This window comes from Microcaecilia unicolor, unplaced genomic scaffold (assembly GCF_901765095.1).
Source record: "Microcaecilia unicolor unplaced genomic scaffold, aMicUni1.1, whole genome shotgun sequence".
In the NCBI taxonomy this organism is placed as follows: Eukaryota; Metazoa; Chordata; class Amphibia; order Gymnophiona; family Siphonopidae; genus Microcaecilia; species Microcaecilia unicolor.
This window is the reverse complement of record NW_021963335.1, coordinates 28,042-48,664: the sequence shown is the minus strand read 5'-3', so window position 1 is coordinate 48,664 and position 20,623 is coordinate 28,042. Positions and strand designations below refer to the sequence as shown.

Genomic DNA, 20,623 nt, shown 5'->3' with positions numbered 1-20,623 from the left:
CTTACTTGACCTTTCCCCCTTTAGATTGTAAGCTCCTTGGAGCAGGGACTGTCCTTTATGTCAATTTATGTTAATCTGTACAGCGCTGCGTAACCCTAGTAGCGCTCTAGAAATGTTAAGTAGCAGTAGTAGTAGTAGTAATTCATTTCTACACTATCAAAGCCATCATCCATTAACCTACTTCATCAAAAATTGGAAGCACCAGTAGCAGCTAGAATTAGAGGAGGGGACAGGGGTCGCAAATTGCTCCCAAAAGGATTAAATAATAGAATAGATTGAAAGGTATTTTTATAATTTACCAGGATTAAAAATAAGGGCTGCCTATATCTTTGCTATTCTTCTACACAGTTTTTTAGCACCACTACTTCCGGTCTCTCTATGATAAGGTAATTTTCTTAAAGGTCCTTGATTGGACAGCAGGTGACAGAGTCCTTTTAAAAATGGTGGTCTTTCTCAAGGACAAATTCATACAGGCACTTCTGTCAGGTAAACTTATAACTAAATATTTAGGGGGTTTTGTCCACAGGCAGTGGCGTTCCTAGGGGGAGGGGCGGTGGGTGCGGTCCACCCCGGGTGCATGCTGCTGGGGGGTGCCGTGCGCGCCTGTCTTTCGTTCATTCCAAGCTCCCTCTGCCCCGGAACAGGTTACTGGCATGCACCAGGGGGGGTTCTTTCGCGGGGGTCCTTTCGCCGGCGGGGTCATGCTGCATCTGGGGGAGGGGAGCGCTGCACCTGGGGGGCGGGGCACATCGGCAATCTGGCCCGGGTGTTAGCCCCCTAGGAACGCCACTGTCCAGAGGCAGATCCATTTTTCAGTGCGCCTGCAAAAAATGCCTCTTTTTTTGCCGAAAATGGATGTGCGACAAAATCAAAATTGTTGCATGTCCATTTTGGGTCTGAGACCTTACCACTAGCCACAGACCTAGCGGTAAAGAATTTGGGTGGTAATGACCTACATGCATCATATGCCACTTGGTGTGTGTCCGCTACGTGTGCCAGAAAATAAAAAATATTTTTCAGACGTGTGTAGCAGATGTACGCCAAAATTGAAATGAATGCAAGGGCCATGCAATAACTGGGTATGGCAATACTTATGTACTTCATTGAACCTTTTCTAATCCTGCTATATCATTTTTTAAAATACAGTGATCAGAACTGAATGCAAAACTCTAGGTAAGGTCACACCTTGGAGCAATATAGAGGCATTACAGTACTCTCAGACTTTTTTACCATCCCTTTCTTAATAATTCCTAGCATTTTGTTTGCTTTTTTGGACGCCTGCACACACTGGGCAGAAGAATCAGTGTACTATCTACAATGACACCTAGATCTTTTTTTTGGTTCTGATCAAGATGGACCCTAGCATTAAGTAACTATGATCTGGATTGTTCTTCCCAATGTACATCACTTCGCATTTGTTCACATTTACCCCTGTTTTCAATTTGATTCGGCTGTTAAGATGTCCTGGGAAAGTGCAGCCTTTTTTCATCCTTAGATCTAACCTCAGGTTACTTCCAAGTTGCCATGATACCAAAAGATGGGGCGATAACTCTATTTCATCTCTATGACTGGACCCATGTGTAATTCTTCAGCAATATTTTAATCTCCAAAAATAATGTAGTCATAACTTTCCAATCTCTGTCTTCCCCTGGGTGGAGTTACTCTTCCAGGATATATAGAGCGCAGTCCGCAGATCCAGAGCAGAATCTGATGACTCAGAGACAAGAGAGAAAGACTATCTGATCTAGATCATGGAGGGAGCTGTCACTTTTCTGTTGATCACCCTGACACTTTCCAGCCTCTCAGGTATAGTCACCTCTTAAAAGTGGATAAAATCTGAAAAAATCAAGAACTGTAGGATCTCTGTATAGAGGAAAGGTTATCAGAGCAATGTGTTGATTCCGATTTCTCTTCTCTTTCATAAGATGTGGATTAGATCAAAGTTCAATCAAATTCACTATTGGTTTTATAGTCCTTTATCACAGATCTAGTCTTTCTGTTTCGATAAATTCTGAGATGGGGCAATCAGACATGCAGTCAGTACTGAAGATATACAGTTTCCACATATAATATTTTGCATTTTTTTCTACATTCTACAATTAGGAGTAATTTTATCCCTATGCATCATTATGTAGTTGGTTAGTTAACAGTTCTTCAAAAGTACTGTATAGTGTGCGTTAAATCAGTGTAATGTGTACTTACCTATGGGTTCCTACACAGGAAACTGATTAATGTATGTTAAAAGGCTGCATGTGTTGTATTTTATTTTATTAACAACATATGAACTAATCAGAAAAAAACATCAAAACATGTGAAAGAGCTCAAACAAACTGAATGCACACTGACAAATTGTAGAGATGAAATAAGACATAAGTACAAAAGTGATACCATACTGACTTACCGAAGGTCCATCAAGCCCAGCATCCTGTTTCCAACAGTGGCCAATCCAGGTCTCAAGTACTTGGTAAGATCCCAAAACAGTGCAATATATTTACATAAGTACATAAGTACATAAGTAGTACCATACTGGGAAAGACCAAAGGTCCATCTAGCCCAGCATCCTGTCACCGACAGTGGCCAATCCAGGTCAAGGGCACCTGGCACGCTCCCCAAACGTAAAAACATTCCAGACAAGTTATACCTAAAAATGCGGAATTTTTCCAAGTCCATTTAATAGCGGTCTATGGACTTGTCCTTTAGGAATCTATCTAACCCCTTTTTAAACTCCGTCAAGCTAACCGCCCGTACCACGTTCTCCGGCAACGAATTCCAGAGTCTAATTACACGTATGTCCACAATTTCACACATCACTGTTTTCTCTCCTGAGTCTCCTCTCCTGCCATGTGTTTATTGATCTCAGTGGTAGCAACCTAATCTGGATTTGCTGATAAAAAAGCTCCCTGCCTACCCCCCCCCCCCCCCCACCCTAGTTTTTTTTTCCATCCCAGTTGGATACATTTTTACATTCACAAAGCCCATAGACCACCTTACTGCAATGAAAGTGAAGAAGCTAAAAAATTAAAGTTCAACAAAATATTGAGAGCCTTTGCAGAAGAGAGAGCAAGAAAGGTTAATTTATAAGTATTGTTTTGTAGGTCTGTTTCAGCTGGTATATTTCCTCTCACAATTGGGATTTGGGAATCGGAAGGGAGGACAGCCCCTGTTAGACCTCTGAGCAGACAGACAGTGGACCCTTTTGACTCTTTTCTTCTAAGGAGCAGTGCCTGGAGGGACCAAAGATAATATGGAGCCCTGGCCCAAGGCCCTCACCCTTGCAGCCGCGGGCCTCAAGTTCTCCTAATCCATGAAGCACATAGCTCTCTGGCTGAAGGCCAGCGAGAACCATCTATGGTAGTCCTTTTTTCACTAGACACACTAATGGGTATTTTTTTTTCAATAACAGTCATTCAGATGTTGGTCAATTTACATGGTCATATGCTAGTTGAGGAAATGGAAGCACAAAAGTCAATTTTTCCTTCTTCATGGAAGATTCGCGGCAGCAGGGGGAGCTGATTTCAAAGCAGCACACTCAGGAGCAGGAGGACTAGATTTAGGACAGTCGGTCTATCTGTAATATACCTGATTTATGGAAACATTTGGTACTGTAAATGTGTTGTGGTTTTGTCTTTAATGGGAACCTTGCACTTACCTCTTTTTTGGCTACTTGCTTCTCTGGTTTGATGGGTTACAGAGTAATAGGGGAATTTGAAAGTACTGAATCTTTTCTTAATATTTTTCCTTTATTCTCCTTTGTTATGAGAATTGGAACTACTAATTGTAGTGGACTTGAACTGAATAATTTCTGGGGATGGGAGGTTTCATGATAGCATTGTGCTTATTATTTCAATCAGGTTTTTTTGTACAAGTTTAGCTTCATTTGTCTTTATTTGAAATTTCATAAATAAAAAATTTTTCTAAAAATGGAATAATCTTATCCATGGGGCGGAGCTATGGTGGGGGCGGAGCTATGGTGGGGCGGAGCTACAGTGGGGCGGGGCTAGGATGGGGCCCCACTAAGTTGGTCTGCATAGGGCCCCGCACTTGCTAAGACCGGCCCTGGCCTTGGATTTCAGTGGGTTCGGGATGGCTGGCAGTTTTTTTCATTATCGCTGAAAAACACAACCGGCCATCTCAACCCCAGTGAACTCCAAGGCATTTGGCTGGCCAACACCGTATTATCGAAAAAAAAGATGGCCGGCCATCTTTTTCAATAATACGGTTCAGGCCAGCTCTTACGCTGCCGCCAAAATAGATTGCCGGTGACCTATTTTGCCGGCGACGTACGATTATGCCTCTCTTTGTAAAACGTCCAAATCCGGGGGCGGAGAAAACCGTATTTTCAAAAAAAGATGGACGTCCATCTTTTGTTTCAAAAATACTATGGACGTCCCTAGATATGGACATCTTTGACTTTCGACGATTCTCGAAACCAAAGACGTCCATGTCAAAAACACCCAAATGCAAGCCATTTGGACGTGGGAGGAGCCAGCATTTGAAGTGCACTGGTCCCACTGATATGCCAGGACACCAACCAGGCACCCTGAGAAGTTCCGAGAGAAGAGGACATTTCTCTGGTAAGTGAACGCTATTCTGCTTTGTGCTTTGGGAACTTAAAGATTGGGATTTAAAGGAGAAATTGTAGGTTAGTGTTAGGCAAAATAAAAATATAAAAAGCAAATTTTATCAACTAATCTCCATAGTCTTTTCCACTTAGTTTTAAAAACTTTGTACCACAGCATTAACAGATAGAATCTAGCAGGCACTGCAGGATCTAGTTTAGTTTGTAGAGAAGTCCCACCTCCAGTCTGGTAGCCCTTGTGCTACCTTGGAGGAGGGAGGTCTCCTAGAAGGAGAGCATCACCCTGGTGAAGTAGGAAGTACTCCTGTAGCCAGGACCTGCCCACCAGGTGATGTACTATCCTCTCGCACCGAGGATATGTCTCCAAGTGCTGCCCGGGAGGGAAAGGTTAGGACAGCTGTTGTAGATGGTGATTCGATCATTAGGCATATAGATAGCTGGGTGGCTGGTGGACGTGAGGATCGCCTGGTGACTTGCCTGCCTGGTGCGAAGGTGGCGGACCTCACGCATCACCTAGATAGGAATTTAGATAGTGCTGGGGAGGAGTCGGCTGTTTTGGTACATGTGGGTACCAATGACATAGGAAAATGTGGGAGAGAGGTTATGGAAGCCAAATTTAGGCTCTTAGGTAGAAAGCTCAAATCCAGATCCTCTAGGGTAGCATTTTCTGAAATGCTACCTGTTCCACGTGCAGGGCCCAAGAGACAGGCAGAGCTCCGGAGTCTCAATGCGTGAATGAGACAATGGTGCAGGGAGGAGGGTTTTAGATTTGTTAGGAACTGGGCAACATTCTGGGGAAGGGGGAGCCTATTCCGAAAGGATGGGCTCCACCTTAACCAGGGTGGGAACAGGCTGCTAGCATCGGCATTTAAAAAGGAGATAGAGCAGCTTTTAAACTAGAAATGGGGGGGAAGGTATCTTTCAAAGATATCAGCAAAACAGGGAAGATAGGGTATCCTAATAGTGAGGTTGCAAAAGAGACCGTAGTAGATCAGGTGTCCCTAAATAAAACTAATATTCAGACAAAAGATTGCAAATTAATACTGTCAAGTACTAAGCATGATGTAAATAGGAGCAACAAACACAGTTTGAAATGTCTATATGCGAATGCCAGGAGCCTTATTATTAAGATGGGAGAGTTAGAATATATTGCACTAAATGAAAAATTAGATATAATAGGCATCTCTGAGACCTCGTGGAAGGAGGATAACCAGTGGGACACTGTCATACTGGGATACAAATTATATCGTAGTGATAAGGTGGATCGAATTGGTGGAGGGGTAGCACTGTATATTAACGAGAGCCTTGAATCAAATAGATTAAAAATTCTGCAGGAAACAAAACACTTATTGGAATCCCTATGGATTGAAATTCTATGTGTAAAGGGGAAAAGGATAGTGATAGAAGTGTACTACCGTCCGCCTGGCCAGGATGAACAGGCAGATGCAGAAATGTTAAAGAAAATTAGGGACACAAACAAACTGGACAACACAATAATAATGGGTGATTTCAATTACCCCAATATTGACTGGGTAAATGTAACATCGGGACATGCTAGGGAGGTAAAATTCCTTGATGAAATCAAGGACAGCTTTATGGAGCAGCTGGTACAGGAGCCGACGAGAGAAGGAAAAATTCTAGACCTAGTCCTTAGTGGAGCACATGATCTGGTGTGGGAGGTAATGGTGCTGGGGCCACTTGATAACAGTGATCATAATATGATTGGATTTGATATTAGCTTTGAAGTAAGTATACATAGGAAATCAAATACGTTAGCATTTAACTTTAAAAAAGGAGACTATGATAAAATGAGAAGAACGGTGAAAAGAAAACTGAGAGGAGCGACTACGAGGGTCAAAAATTTACATCAGGCGTGGATGCTGTTCAAAAACATCATCCTGGAAGCCTAGGCCAAATATATTCCGCGTATTAAAAAAGGAGGACGGAAGACCCAAACGACAGCCGGCGTGGTTAAAAAGTAAGGTGAAGGAAGCTATTAGAGCTAAAATAATTGTTCAGAAAATGGAAGAAGGAACCAACTAAAAATAATAAGAAATGGCATAAGGATTGTCAAGTCAAATGCAAAGCGCTGATAAGGAAAGCTAAGAGGGACTTCGAAAAAAAAATTGCGTTGGAGGCAAAAACACATAAAAGCAGGAAGCCGGCAAAAGAATCAGTTGGACCACTAGATGACCGAGGAGTAAAAGGGGCAATCAGGGAAGACAAAGCCGTAGCGGAGAGATTAAATGAATTCTTTGCTTCGGTCTTCACTGAGGAAGATTTGAGTGGGATACCAATGCCGGAAATGATATTCGAAGCTGACGAGTCGCAGAAACTTAATGAATTCTCTGTAAACCTGGAGGATGTAATGGGGCAGTTCTACATACTGAAGAGTAGCAAATCTCCTGGACCGGATGGCATTCATCCCAGAGTACTGATACAACTGAAAAATTCAACATAAACAAATTCACCTCCATAATCACTCCAAACTTTTCCCTTCCTGTCTCAGACACTTTGAAGATTCTTGGAGTAACCATTGATCGTAATCTCACACTTGAATTTCATGTTAAGAATACAACTAGGAAGATGTTTCCCCCTAAACCTACCTCTCCCCCCTTTCTCTATTTCTGTGGAATTGCACTCTCATTCTCCCTGTCTCATCAGGGGGTCATCTTTGACTCCTCTCTCTCCTTCTCTGCTCATATTCAACAAATTGCCAAAACCTGTCGTTTCTTTCTCTATAACATTAGCAAAATCCATCCCTTCATCTCTGAGCACTCTACCAGAACCCTTATCCACATTCTTATCACCTCTCATCTTGATTATTGTAACCTGCTTCTCACTGGCCTCCCTCTTAGCCATCTCTCTCCTCTTCAATCAGTCCAAAACTCTGCTGTGCTACTCATTTTCCGCCAAGGTCGCTATGCTCACATTAGCCCCCTCCTTAAGTCACTTCATTGGCTCCCTATCCGTTTCTGTATTCAGTTCAAGCTTCTCTTATTGACCTATAAGTGTATTCACTCTGCCGCTCCCCAGTACCTCTCCACTCTTGTCTCTCCCTACGCCTCTCCCCCTTCGGGTACTCCGTTCTATAGATAAATCTCTCTTATGCGTCCCCTTCTCCTCTACTGCTAATTCTAGACTCCGTTCCTTTTGTCTTGCTGCACCTCAAGCCTGGAACAGACTTCCCGAGCCTGTGCGTCCAGCCCCGTCTTTGGCCGTTTTCAAGTCCAAACTTAATACATTTCTTGATTAGCTTTTGAAGGTCTCCCTTCTTCCTCAGATCGGAAATAAGCAAATGTGCTAGCTGACAGTGTATATAAGTGAAAACATTCAAGCATTACTATGACAGTCTGACAGGGTGGGAGGATGGGGGTGGGTAGGAGGTATGCATGGGGACATCAAAGCATATCATTGATATTCTAACAGGATGGGTGTGGATAGGTGAGGGGAGGGTGATCAACAGAGACATACAGCTTTATGGTTTATAATGGGCTAGGAACCCCAGATCCTTGTTAAGTCCTTTCTGTTGGGTGTTAAAATATTCAATCATTCTGACTTCAAAGGTCATAAGTACATAAGTACATAAGTACATAAGTAGTGCCATACTGGGAAAGACCAAAGGTCCATCTAGCCCAGCATCCTGTCACCGACAGTGGCCAATCCAGGTCAAGGGCACCTGGCACGCTCCCCAAACGTAAAAACATTCCAGACAAGTTATACCTAAAAATGCGGAATTTTTCCAAGTCCATTTAATAGCGGTCTATGGACTTGTCCTTTAGGAATCTATCTAACCCCTTTTTAAACTCCGTCAAGCTAACCGCCCGTACCACGTTCTCCGGCAACGAATTCCAGAGTCTAATTACACGTTGGGTGAAGAAAAATTTTCTCCGATTCGTTTTAAATTTACCACACTGTAGCTTCAACTCATGCCCTCTAGTCCTAGTATTTTTGGATAGCGTGAACAGTCGCTTCACATCCACCCGATCCATTCCACTCATTATTTTATACACTTCTATCATATCTCCCCTCAGCCGTCTCTTCTCCAAGCTGAAAAGCCCTAGCCTTCTCAGCCTCTCTTCATAGGAAAGTCGTCCCATCCCCACTATCATTTTCGTCGCCCTTCGCTGTACCTTTTCCAATTCTACTATATCTTTTTTGAGATACGGAGACCAGTACTGAACACAATACTCCAGGTGCGGTCGCACCATGGAGCGATACAACGGCATTATAACATCCGCACACCTGGACTCCATACCCTTCCTAATAACACCCAACATTCTATTCGCTTTCCTAGCCACAGCAGCACACTGAGCAGAAGGTTTCAGCGTATCATCGACGACGACACCCAGATCCCTTTCTTGATCCGTAACTCCTAACGCGGAACCTTGCAAGACGTAGCTATAATTCGGGTTCCTCTTACCCACATGCATCACTTTGCACTTGTCAACATTGAACTTCATCTGCCACTTGCACGCCCATTCTCCCAGTCTCGCAAGGTCCTCCTGTAATCGTTCACATTCCTCCTGCGACTTGACGACCCTGAATAATTTTGTGTCATCGGCGAATTTAATTACCTCACTAGTTATTCCCATCTCTAGGTCATTTATAAATACATTAAAAAGCAACGGACCCAGCACAGACCCCTGCGGGACCCCACTAACTACCCTCCTCCACTGAGAATACTGGCCACGCAATCCTACTCTCTGCTTCCTATCTTTCAACCAGTTCTTAATCCATAATAATACCCTACCTCCGATTCCATGACTCTGCAATTTCTTCAGGAGTCTTTCGTGCGGCACTTTGTCAAACGCCTTCTGAAAATCCAGATATACAATATCAACCGGCTCCCCATTGTCCACATGTTTGCTTACCCCCTCAAAAAAATGCATTAGATTGGTGAGGCAAGACTTCCCTTCACTAAATCCGTGCTGACTTTGTCTCATCAGTCCATGTTTTTGTATATGCTCTGCAATTTTATTCTTAATAATAGCCTCCACCATCTTGCCCGGCACCGACGTCAGACTCACCGGTCTATAATTTCCCGGATCTCCTCTGGAACCTTTCTTAAAAATTGGAGTAACATTGGCTACCCTCCAGTCTTCCGGTATTACACTCGATTTTAGGGTTTTAAAGTTACCTTTCAGGATTCTCACTGTGAAGTCACTGGTACAGTGTCCTGGTTCTGTAAAATGTTGACCAACAGGCGTGGGAACCCTACTGGCACCAGTATTGTTCATGTGATGTCTATGTAAATTGAATCTTGTCTTAAGCATCTGGCCTGTTTCTCCAGTATAGCATCCTTTGTTACATTTTTTAAACTGAATGATATATACCACATTGGAAGATGAGCAAGTGAAAGATCCCTTTATGTTGAATATCTTTCCTTTGTGGGTAACTGTGGGGTCCTGTGAAATATTTTGGCTTAGTTTGCAACTGGATAAATTACAGGGAAGTGTGCCCTTCTGTTCCTTTTCAGTCTGTGATGGAAGTTTACTTCTGATTAGCTTGTGTTTTAAGTTGGGTGGCTGTCGGAAGGCCAGTACTGGTGGGGATGGGAATATCTCTTTCAGTAATTCATCCTCCTGGAGTATAGGTTGTAGATCTATGATTTTCCTCAGTTTTTCCAGCTCTGGATTGTATGTCACTACAAGCGGGATTCTGTCTGTGGATTTTTTCTTTTTGTACTGTAGCAGATTCTCCCTGGGTGTTTTGAGGGAGGAGGCAATATTCTTGGAGATTATTTTGGGGTTGTAGCCCTTCTGTTTGAAGGATGCAGTCAGGCTTTTAAGGTGTCTGTCTCTGTCCCCTGGGTCAGAGCAGATACGGTGGTATCTTGTGGCTTGGCTGTAAATGATGGATCTTTTTGTATGTGAAGGATGGAAGCTGGAGTTGTGGAGGTAGCTACATCTGTCTGTGGGTTTCTTGTATATAGATGTTTGTATACAGCCATCACTGATTGAGACCGTGGTGTCCAAAAAATTGACTTTTTCTGGAGAGTAGTCAATTTTGAATCTGATTGTAGGATGGTATGTATTGAAGGCAGAATAAAATTGTTTCAGAGTTTCTTCACCCTCCGTCCAAATCATAAAAATGTCATCGATGTACCGGTAGTATTTTAGAGGTTTGGTCTGGTGTGTATTCAGAAATGTCTCTTCCAGCTCAGCCATAAAAAGGTTGGCATATTGGGGTGCTGTCCTGGTGCCCATCGCAGTGCCCATTATGTGCAGATAGATATCATTGTTAAAGCGAAGTGGTTGTGAGTTAAAATGAATTTGATTAATTTTGTAATAGTTTCTGGTGAGTATTGATGGTCCAGTGTGGATTTTTTTAGGAGTCTTCCACATGCAGCTATGCCATCCGCATGTGGAATGTTGCTGTATAGTGATTCTACATCCATCATGACCAGAAGGGTGTTAGGTGGTAGTTGCTTGATTTTCAATTTAGTCAGAAAGTCTGTGGTGTCTTGTATGAATCCAGATATTTCTTCCGTGAGTGTGCCAATACCTGATATGATTGGTCTGCCAGGGTTTTCTGGTTTGTGGATCTTGGGTAGCATATAGAATGTGCCCACAGCAGGCTGGTTTGGTATGAGTTTCTTCAGGCGAGGTTGCGCTTGTGTAGGAAATGTTTTGATAAGGTCTTTCAGCTGTTTTGTGTAAGCCTGTTGGGGTCCTCAGTTAGTTTCCTGTAGTATTTATTGTCTGAGAGCTGCTGTGCTCCTCTTCAATGTATTTTTGTATGTCCATAATTACCACTGCGCCTCCTTTGTCTGCGGGTTTGATGATAATGCGTTCGTTAGTTTGTAGGGTTTTTATGGCCGCTCTTTCTGGTGGGGTAAGATTGTACAGGATTCTCTTTTGTTTGTTGGAAAGTTGGGATTTCACCCTATGTCTGAAACTTTCTATGTAATTATCCAGCTTGTAGTTTTGTCCCTCCTGTGGGGTGAAATAAGTGTTCTTTTGTTTAAGACTGTATTCCGGTCTGTTTGGTGTCCCTTTATTATAGAAATGTGTTTTAAGGCGTGAAGCCTCATTAATAATATGGTGTGATGTAAACCCTTCAGAAGCATGTTGTGCTGTGGATCCCATCTTATTCCAGAGCACTTCCATAACAATTGTATTAAGGGCTCCCAGTACAGTTCCTGTGCCCCCTAAAATGGTGTCCAATAATTCCCGCTGGGGGTGTGGCTGACTGCATATCCAACCATGTATTAAGCATATGTCTGTGGTTGGCAACAAATTGAGAGCAGTTTGGATATTTGGTAGTGACTAGAAATACTTTAGGATACAGATGCCAAGTAAGAAAGTGGAATTCTACATCATGGGGTGCATCGTATTTAATCTGAAATGGTTTCCCCTCCTGGAACAAATTAATATCTGAGTGGTAGGGGAGGTGGGGGGAGGAGTGGTAGGTAAACAAAGTACATCAAAAAAGCAAGAAGTCTCAGTAATGTGCTGTTGATTACTTTGAATCCACATATAAGTGATCTGCCAAGTCCCTTTATCCTGACAGGAAATATTGTATAGAATCAAGGCAGGAGGGCCTAGAAAGTATTTCTCTGGGGATGCGATCAATTCTTGTGTTCTGTCTAGGGAAGTGGAAATTGGTGGAGTCCACTTCGCGTGCGTGATGTTCAGGGAATAGTAGACTGGTCTGTCTTGCACCGAGCAGAAACTCAGGATAACCAGGTCTTTTCCTTCAGGGAATGGTGGGGGTATTTCTTGATAGCGATATACCCCATCTGTGCAATTGGTCCAACCAATTGTGCATATTCGGACGATAGTTCCTGTAAAGGAGAACACATACCACACTAAACAGAAAATGTGCCATACTAGAAGGACACTGATTATTAAAGTATACTAACTAACTTACTTACTTATGTTTACTAATGTTTACTAAGTATTATTATCACTATTGAATGCTTGTATCAACTATACAGATACTATACATTATGAGTGGCTATTATAGTTACCACTCTTCAAACATCTTTTGTTCAGAGGGCAGCGACTGTGCTGTTTTCAGGAGTCAGTCGTCTGTGCTGTTTTCAGGAATCAGTCGTCTGTGCTGTTTTCAGGAATCAGTCGTCTGTGCTGTTTTCAGGTGGAATCTGAGAACAAAAACTGGTAACCACTAATTATCCATAAGGTTTCAACTGAGTGATGTGTTTCCAACATCGCTGGTTGTCTGGCCTTAGGATCTGATATAGGCTTGGGCCTAGAGCATCTGTAACCAAGTATGGTCCATCCCACTTTGCTGTGCCAAAGGGGAGGTTTGGTCTAGGGTTTAGGAGCATGACCTCCTGCAGATAATCCCTAGACTTTTCTGTGTTTGCCAGCACAGTGGTCTGGATTTCTTTTAGGCAAGAACTACAGTCTGATCCTCCGGGAGAAAAGGGTGTAACAGGTTTTCCCATCGAGGCATTGGCCTGCCCATTAAGGCTTCATAGGGGGCAAAACCTGTGGACTTACAGACATTGGCTCTGATACGCATAAGGACCAAAGGGAGGGCCAGATCCCAATTTTTCCCTGTCAGATTCAGCATAGGGCTGAGATGTGCTTTGATTGTTTGATTCATACGTTCTACCTGCCCCGCTGCTTGGGGATGGTACGAAATGTGCAATTGCTGTTCTATGCCTAGAAAATCAAACAATTCCTTGACTAGCTGAGAAACAAAAGCAGGACCATTATCAGATTCAATAGTCTTAGGAATTCCCCAACGTGTACAAAATTGCATAGTTAGGACCTCAGCTGTGGTTCTAGCAGTTTGATCTGATACAGGAAAAGCTTCTACCCAGTGGGGAAAAGAGTCCACTACTGTGAGTAAAAATCTGTTTTTCCTAGCTGTTAAAGGGAGAGGGCCCACATGATCTATCTGTAGTCTCTCAAATGGTCCCCGTTGTGGTGCTCTCATCAGCTGTCCCCTTTTCTTTTTAGGTTGTCTCCCAAATGAAGCACAAATCACACAGGAGGCCACATGATCCTGTATGTCATGTTTCATTTCTGGCCACCAGACCAACATCTCTTCAGTTTTAGGGTGCCCCATGGGACCTGCTCCATGAACCCAATGCATCCAATCTTTCCCTTGCGCTCTGGGGATAGCTATAACCAATCCTGCCTCCTTCTTCACACACAGTATGTCTTTCTGTATAGTGAGTGTGAGAAAGGGTGTATGCTGGTAAGTGTTATCTGGGGTTTGTTGCACTAGCTGCTTCAGATTGGAAAGCTCTGCGTCATTCTCCTGCAGTGTACTGAAATAATCTGGTGGTACCACCTGATCGTAATCAGTGGACCGTGTGGCCGTGGCTACCATGACATGCTTCCTTCGCTGGTGAATCCGCTAGAGTGTTTCCTTTCACTAAAGGGCCTTTCTTTCTGTGTGCTTTCACCTTCACTAAATGAACTTTCTGAAATTTTTCACTGAGTTCTTGTGCCATAGCCCATAGTGTTGAATGTTTTACCACGGACCCATCTGTGGATTTAAAGTTGTGGCTTAACCACCATGGCAGCAATGCAATGGCACTTCTGAATACATAACCTGAATCTAAGATTATCTGTATTTCAGGGTGAGAGTCTTGATAATGCTGCAAACAGGCCACAAAGGCAGCCAGTTCACAGTATTGTACTGCCTTTGCAGGATTACTTTGTTATCTGGGCCCAGTTGTACAATTGCAAACCCTGCTAATCTCCTTCCTCCCTCACATTGGCTACTGCCATCAATATATACTGTAGGAAGAAAAGGGGATATTCTATCCAGCCAGAACACGTTTTTCACAGGTTCCCATTTTAAGTTCTGGAGAAGTGAGAACTCTGGAAAAGAAAGCAATTGGCCAGTCTGTCCCTCCTAAGCGCTGTGTTAGGGCAGCTCCTATACTGTTCTCCCCAACCACTGGGTATAGGAAAAAATTCTGCCTGTGATCTGGGGGAGCAAAAACAGGAGCCGAAGTCAAAGCCTGCTTGAGTTTAGTCACTGCCTCCCAAATATATTCTTTACGTTTAAGCAGGGAGTATAGTGGAGCTGTTACAAGAAATGATTTATTTTGGGGAAAATAGCTCTAGAGCAACTCGCCACTGTTTATAATTTAAGAGCAAGCGCTGTATTTATAAGTTTTAGGATATTAATTTCTCCACCAATCACCAAAGGTGATAATTGCAATAAATTAAATAAATTAAGTATCAGAACACAAAGAGACCGTATTTAGCTTCCAAAAAGGTTGATTTAATATACAATTGCACACGAGAGGTAGGTTTTAAGAGATCTTTACAGGTAATCTGTGCATAAAATAGAACAAAGTAGCAGGTAGGTTAACTTACAAGTCCTTGTTACAAGCATGCTGTGGTCCAGCTGATTGATGAGCACATGTTTCAGGAGCAAGGCATCAGCAGACCCCAAAGAGAGCAGCAGGTCCCAAGAGGAGGCAGGTCCCAAGAGAATCTGAGTTGTTTGCAGTGAAGAGAATCTGTCTCTTGGGAAACAGCTTGTCCTTTTATATCTTGCAAGCTGCAGGAGGATATGCCATGTGGATCTTTGTCCTGGTTTCCACACGACCCTTGGGCATTTGCAAAGCATTGTGGTATCTTGGTCTCATGTCTGCACACAACCCCTGAGTCTTATGACATCACGAGACTTACAGTCTGGATGTTCTTTTGATGTCCTGCTCAGTCTCTGGGGCAGATACACATTACAAGTCCTTCCTTTCTGCACATGCCTGAAAGCTGATGGGAGGGGCAGGTATACCTTTGACAAGCAAATGTCCTGTTTATGCTTCCTCTGAGTTCTTTGTTTTATTCAGGTGCCCACCTTAGTCCATCTTTTGTTAGGTGGGAGGGCAGAGGAAGCTCTTTTGTGTTTGTTAAGTGTTTGTGATCCCTGCTCTCAGAAGTTCCCAGAAAAAGGAATGGAGAGAGAGGGGCTTGAAATGAAACTATTCTCTAACAGCTGCACAAATATATATTTTAAAAGATACACAAATATATTGGTGTATATATAATCCAGCAAATATGCTACATATTTCAGTAATAAACTGATACCACTTCAGCATAGTTGTGCATAAAATCATGGCAGAACCTTGTAAGCCCTAGAAATGATTGGAGGGATTTCTGGTCTGTAGGAAGAGGTAATTTCTGTATAAAATCTATTCTCTGAGAATCTATGGATTTCCCTTCCTGGCCAATGGTGACTCCTAGAAAGGAAACCTGTGGTTTACAAAGCTGAGCTTTGGATAGATTTACTTTAAGTCCAGCTTCCAAAAGAGCTTTTAAAATCTCTCTTACATGGGCCCAGTGGTCACATTCAGTTTCAGATTGAATTAGAGTGTCATCAACATATTGGATTATATTGTCTCTACAAGACACATGGGCTAGGGCTTCCTGTATGTATTTGTGGAAAATGGATGGAGAATCTTTATAACCCTGGGGTAACACAGTCCATGCGTACTGTTTATTTAGCCACTGGAATGCTGTTTCGTACTGGCATTCTGGGGCCAGGGGCAGGCTCCAAAACCCATTTGAAATGTCTAGGACAGAAAAAAATTTACAGTTGGGGTTTAATTTAGAGATCATTGCCAGGTATGAGGCTATCACCGGTACCACAGATTTGGATACTTGATTTAGGGCGCGGAAATCTATGGTCAGTCTAAAGGAGCCTCCTGGTTTAACTATTGGCCATGCTGGAGAGTTGCATGTAGAAGAGATCGGTCTAATTATGCCCCTCTCTTCCAGTACCTGTATAATCTTAGCTACGGGTTCTATCGCCTGATGAGGTACTGGATATTGCTTTTGTGGCGGAGGATCTAACAGGATTTCTGTGGACATTCTGCCACATTCTAGTTTGTCTTGGGCCCAGACAGGGATGTCTATAACCTCTGTGGGAATTACACTCAGATCATACTGCTGGTCAGCTTTTGTGCATTGTGTGGCCAAATGCATGGGAATTGCTTCGTGCACCAAAACTGTAGACATTTTTGCAGATCCAATACATTGCCACAAGGTAAGATTAGCCATATTGAGGACATCAATTCCAATTATTTCCTTTTCTGTGCTTACTATAGTGGCATCTGCACCGGGATACCCCATTTAACTGGGATAGCCACACAGTTGGTAACTGTGTCATCGACCCCTTGGATTTTATATGTTTGCACATTTTCCTGGTCTGAAGTGGGAGAAACCTTGCTTGTAAAACTGATTCCAGCCCCTGTGTCAATCAACGCTAATTTATCCTGACCCCCTATCCTGCTGTTCACATTGGGGCGTCCACATGTGTCCAAAATCAAGGGTGCCACAAACTTTAATTTATATTCTGAATCTGTCTCCTTTCCCTTCTCCTGAGGTGCTGGAAGTGCATGCTCAGGTAAGTGAAAAGAGTCAGGCTGGGCACAAAATACTTGGGATTGTTTGATATTTGGACTCTGGAGATCAGGACATCCCTATTCCTTTTTTTTCTTGCTTATCCTGGGCAGCTATCAATTCGCTTTTTATTCTGTCTAATTCTAGCTGCATGGTATATTTATCTTGTTCCCATTTAATTTGTTGCTGTTTCAACTGGTCTGTCTGTGCTTTGAGTTCATGAAACGGGATGTAGCCTGAGGAATTTCTAAAATTACCTCTGCTCTGCCCTCTCCATGGGGCCTGTCCTGAGTTTCCTGACCTAATGCTGTGGGAGGGCCCTTCTGCTTGCCATTTCTTTGCTTCTGACACAGTAATTACCTGGGATGGCTGAGTTTTCCACACAGATGCAATCCTAAGCATTAGCGTGTCAAAAGGAGTTTCTTTGGGGTCCTCAGCAAATAATCTGAGATGTTTAGTAATCTCGGGGGAAAGGATTTCCAACAAAAATTCTTTATGATGTGTCTGACCATAATCTTCTGTTTTGGGCCAACCCTCCTGGTCTTGAAAGGCTGCTTCTAGCACCCACAATCTGTGCGCAAATTCTTCTAGTGTGTCATTTGGCAGGGGTGCAAGTGTTCTAAATGCTTGCATTTGAGTACAGCGAAATAATTGCTCAAGACCCTTTTTCAATAACTGGTATGGGTGGGTGAGAGATCCTACTTTAAAATAGTGGGGTCCTAAAGCCACGTGCATAAGTCTGTCAAAGTCAGACGTTTTTCTCTTATACTTTCCTAGGCCCCAGTGAATCAGTGGCCCATTTGCACCATTCATTCATATTAAAAGGCATAGGGCCGACCTTCTGTGTTATCCTTTCAATGTCACTATCCTTTAATGAGTCATACAGTACCAGGTTTACTGGTGTTCTGGGCCTGTCACACCATAATAGGGGGTGACTTCAACTTTCCAATTGTTCCTTTTTTGGATAGATCTTCAAACTGCAGGCCTGCCAAACATGAAATCTCAGTTTCCGATCACGCTGCCATAACTTGTGACTTTGCTTGGACAGCCAGTAAGCCTAGCTCATCTCTATGGAGATTCAAGGTCACCCTGTTGTCGGAGGCTTTATTTCTACAGCATATCTCCCAAAAGGCGGCTGAATTTTTTAACGACAATAAAGACTCTGTACCCTCTTTTATAGTAGTCTGGGACGCATTTAAATCCTGGCTTAAGGGGGAAGTAATCAGCTATTCATCCACAAAGTCAACACTGCTAAAATTACTGATCTGGAAGAGGAAATTCACCAGCATGAAGCGTCGCTCTACACCTCATCATCCAAGTCTTCTTTACAACAGCTGCAGTCGCTCAAAATACAGTACAGCTCACTGCTGTCAAATATATCAGAGCATCTATAAGTGATAATTTCCTCTCATATTTAGTTCTGTAAATATAAGACACATAGATTGAGGTTTGTACACAAAACACACACCAACCCTCGCCGATGACAGAACATGGGGCCAAAATTAGGAATGTTTTGTGCAATAACAAGGATGGGCCCTGACACAGCTTTGCAAAACATGTCATGTTGGCTCAAGTCCAAAATATATAATCAAGAAGCCTTAAGATATGTGAAGTATGAATTTTAAAATAATTATGACAAGATAAGTTTTGATATTTTGAAAATAAAAATAAGGATTTCTGTGATAAATTTGGGACCGAAGATGAGACAAGTGAGTTGTTGTTATCAATAATATTTTGCCTGTTCTGGAGTCTATACAGGGGAGAATGTTTCCTCTTACAGCTTACTAAAAAAACATTATTCAGATCCTGGTATCACCTCAGTGGCAGCAACACACAGTCCCTCCACTGCCAACTACTTGTCAAGCAAACCACAACCCTGCAAGGAAGGTTATTCCGAGTCTGTAAACCTTCCAAGCCCTGCCCCACTCTTCTACAACTTGTCTCAATTTCCCCAGGCATCTAACCACACTTGCAGATGCCCCACCAGCTGCCTAGTAGCCGAATCCCTACTCAGTCTGCTAATGCCCATATCTGCCTTCCTCATTAAGTCACAAATTCACATCCCTGAGTTCTGCATTTTTTTTTCCTGAAGGGGTGGGCACATTTGCATGGTGTGGCAGGTAAGGGGAGCATTGCCCCCTCAGTCATTGTAAAACAGAAAGCCTCTCTGTCATTCTCCTCCCCTAACTCTCAGTGGTCAATCATCCCCCCTTTACCTCCCCTCCCCCTCCTCTGCAGTCTGTCTCTCCCATCCCAGTTCCTCCTTGTTGCTCTGAAAGCATCAGTGCTGAAAAGAACAGTACCATGCCACATGATATCTCATTCAAGTGTACGACAAGTCTCTTCTAAGTCCCGATCCATCGGACTCATACAGGGCCAGTCTTAGTCAGGGGCGACGGGGGTGGTTACACAGGGCCCCATGCTCCTAGGGGCCTTGCATCTCTGAAAGTCTGTCCTCCTGTCTCGGAACACCTTCCTACTCCATACCTTAATGTGCATCTACATTTCCTTTTGATGCCACTTCCTGTTTCTGCAAGGGTAGGATGCAGCAATGAAGAGACTCTGGGCTCATCAGCTGATTGGATATGAAAATCGCTGCTGCTGTATATCACTTTCTACTGAAATGTGGTGGATGCACATCAAAATATGGGTAGAGGTGGGGTTCCGCGAGCTTTGAACCTCCTTTTACACTCTGATAATAGCGTATGGTGGTGGGCGCTGGTAGGGGTCTGCATAGGGCCCCCCAATTGCTAAGACTGGCCAAGGATGCGTACTTCCTGTTGCCTTGTGGGCAGGACCTGAGAGGAAACTTGCCATGCATTTAGACCTGAGACCTGGCAGCACAACACTGTTCTTTTTACTGCTGAGGGAGTGTTAAGAAAAGGAGATGCTGGACTGAGGGGGACAGAGAGGGGAGATGCTGAGCCAACAGAGGAGAGATGCTGGATAGAGGGAAGGAGAGAGAAAAGGAACCTCATGATTGCATTTGATAAGGTGGTAGAGGGTCTGATGCTAGGGTTGAGGTTGGGAGAAAAGGGCCGATGGTGGCAGATCTAATCTAATGTCAAGTCTATATACCACACAAATCCCATCATGATATTCTAGGCAGTTTACAATGCAAGAAGTTGCACAGAAGCAGGATAGAACAGAATAGTAAGATTAACAAAAGGTCTTCAGTTTCTTATACAACCATCCATAGTTACCTAACTTTGGTAAAGAATTCCATTCAGTAGTAGCATCAACCTGATGTTTAAATCTTATAGTTCCAAAAACCAGTACCTCAGTACTAAATTTTCCTGCATTCTGACAGAATTATTTAAAGTAAATGTGAAAAGAACTGACTTAACAGTTCATAATTCCCATACAGCAATGATTCAGGCAGGAGTGGGAGTTAGTCGGATCTAATGTGGGGTCTGGGAGAAGGAGAAGATAACTGCAGACCTGAGGATTGGATAAGGGGGCTGAAGTGGGGGACTGCAGGGAGATGAGGTGAGTAGAGAGCAGAGGCAATTGGAAGGGATAAAGGTGCAGAGAAGAAAGGAGAGAAAGGGTGGTGAAGAAACAGAATCAAAAAAGAGGTTAGGGTAGGGACAATACAAGTGTCTGACAGTGCTCTTCTGGGATCTTGCCAGGTACTTGTGACTTGGATTGGCCACTGTTGGAAACAGGATACTGGTCTTGATGGACCTTCAGTCTGTCC

At 43.2% G+C, this 20,623-nt stretch overlaps 1 long non-coding RNA gene across 1 annotated transcript in view; it reads left to right on the top strand.

The window, feature by feature from the left end:
* The first annotated feature begins 1,711 nt into the window (after window positions 1–1,711).
* LOC115459205 overlaps window positions 1,712–20,623 on the top strand; it is a 29,264-nt gene continuing 10,352 nt past the window's right edge. Inside the window, exon 1 of the long non-coding RNA XR_003940216.1 lies at window positions 1,712–1,806. This is a non-coding gene — a long non-coding RNA (uncharacterized LOC115459205). The remainder of the gene's footprint in view (window positions 1,807–20,623) is intronic.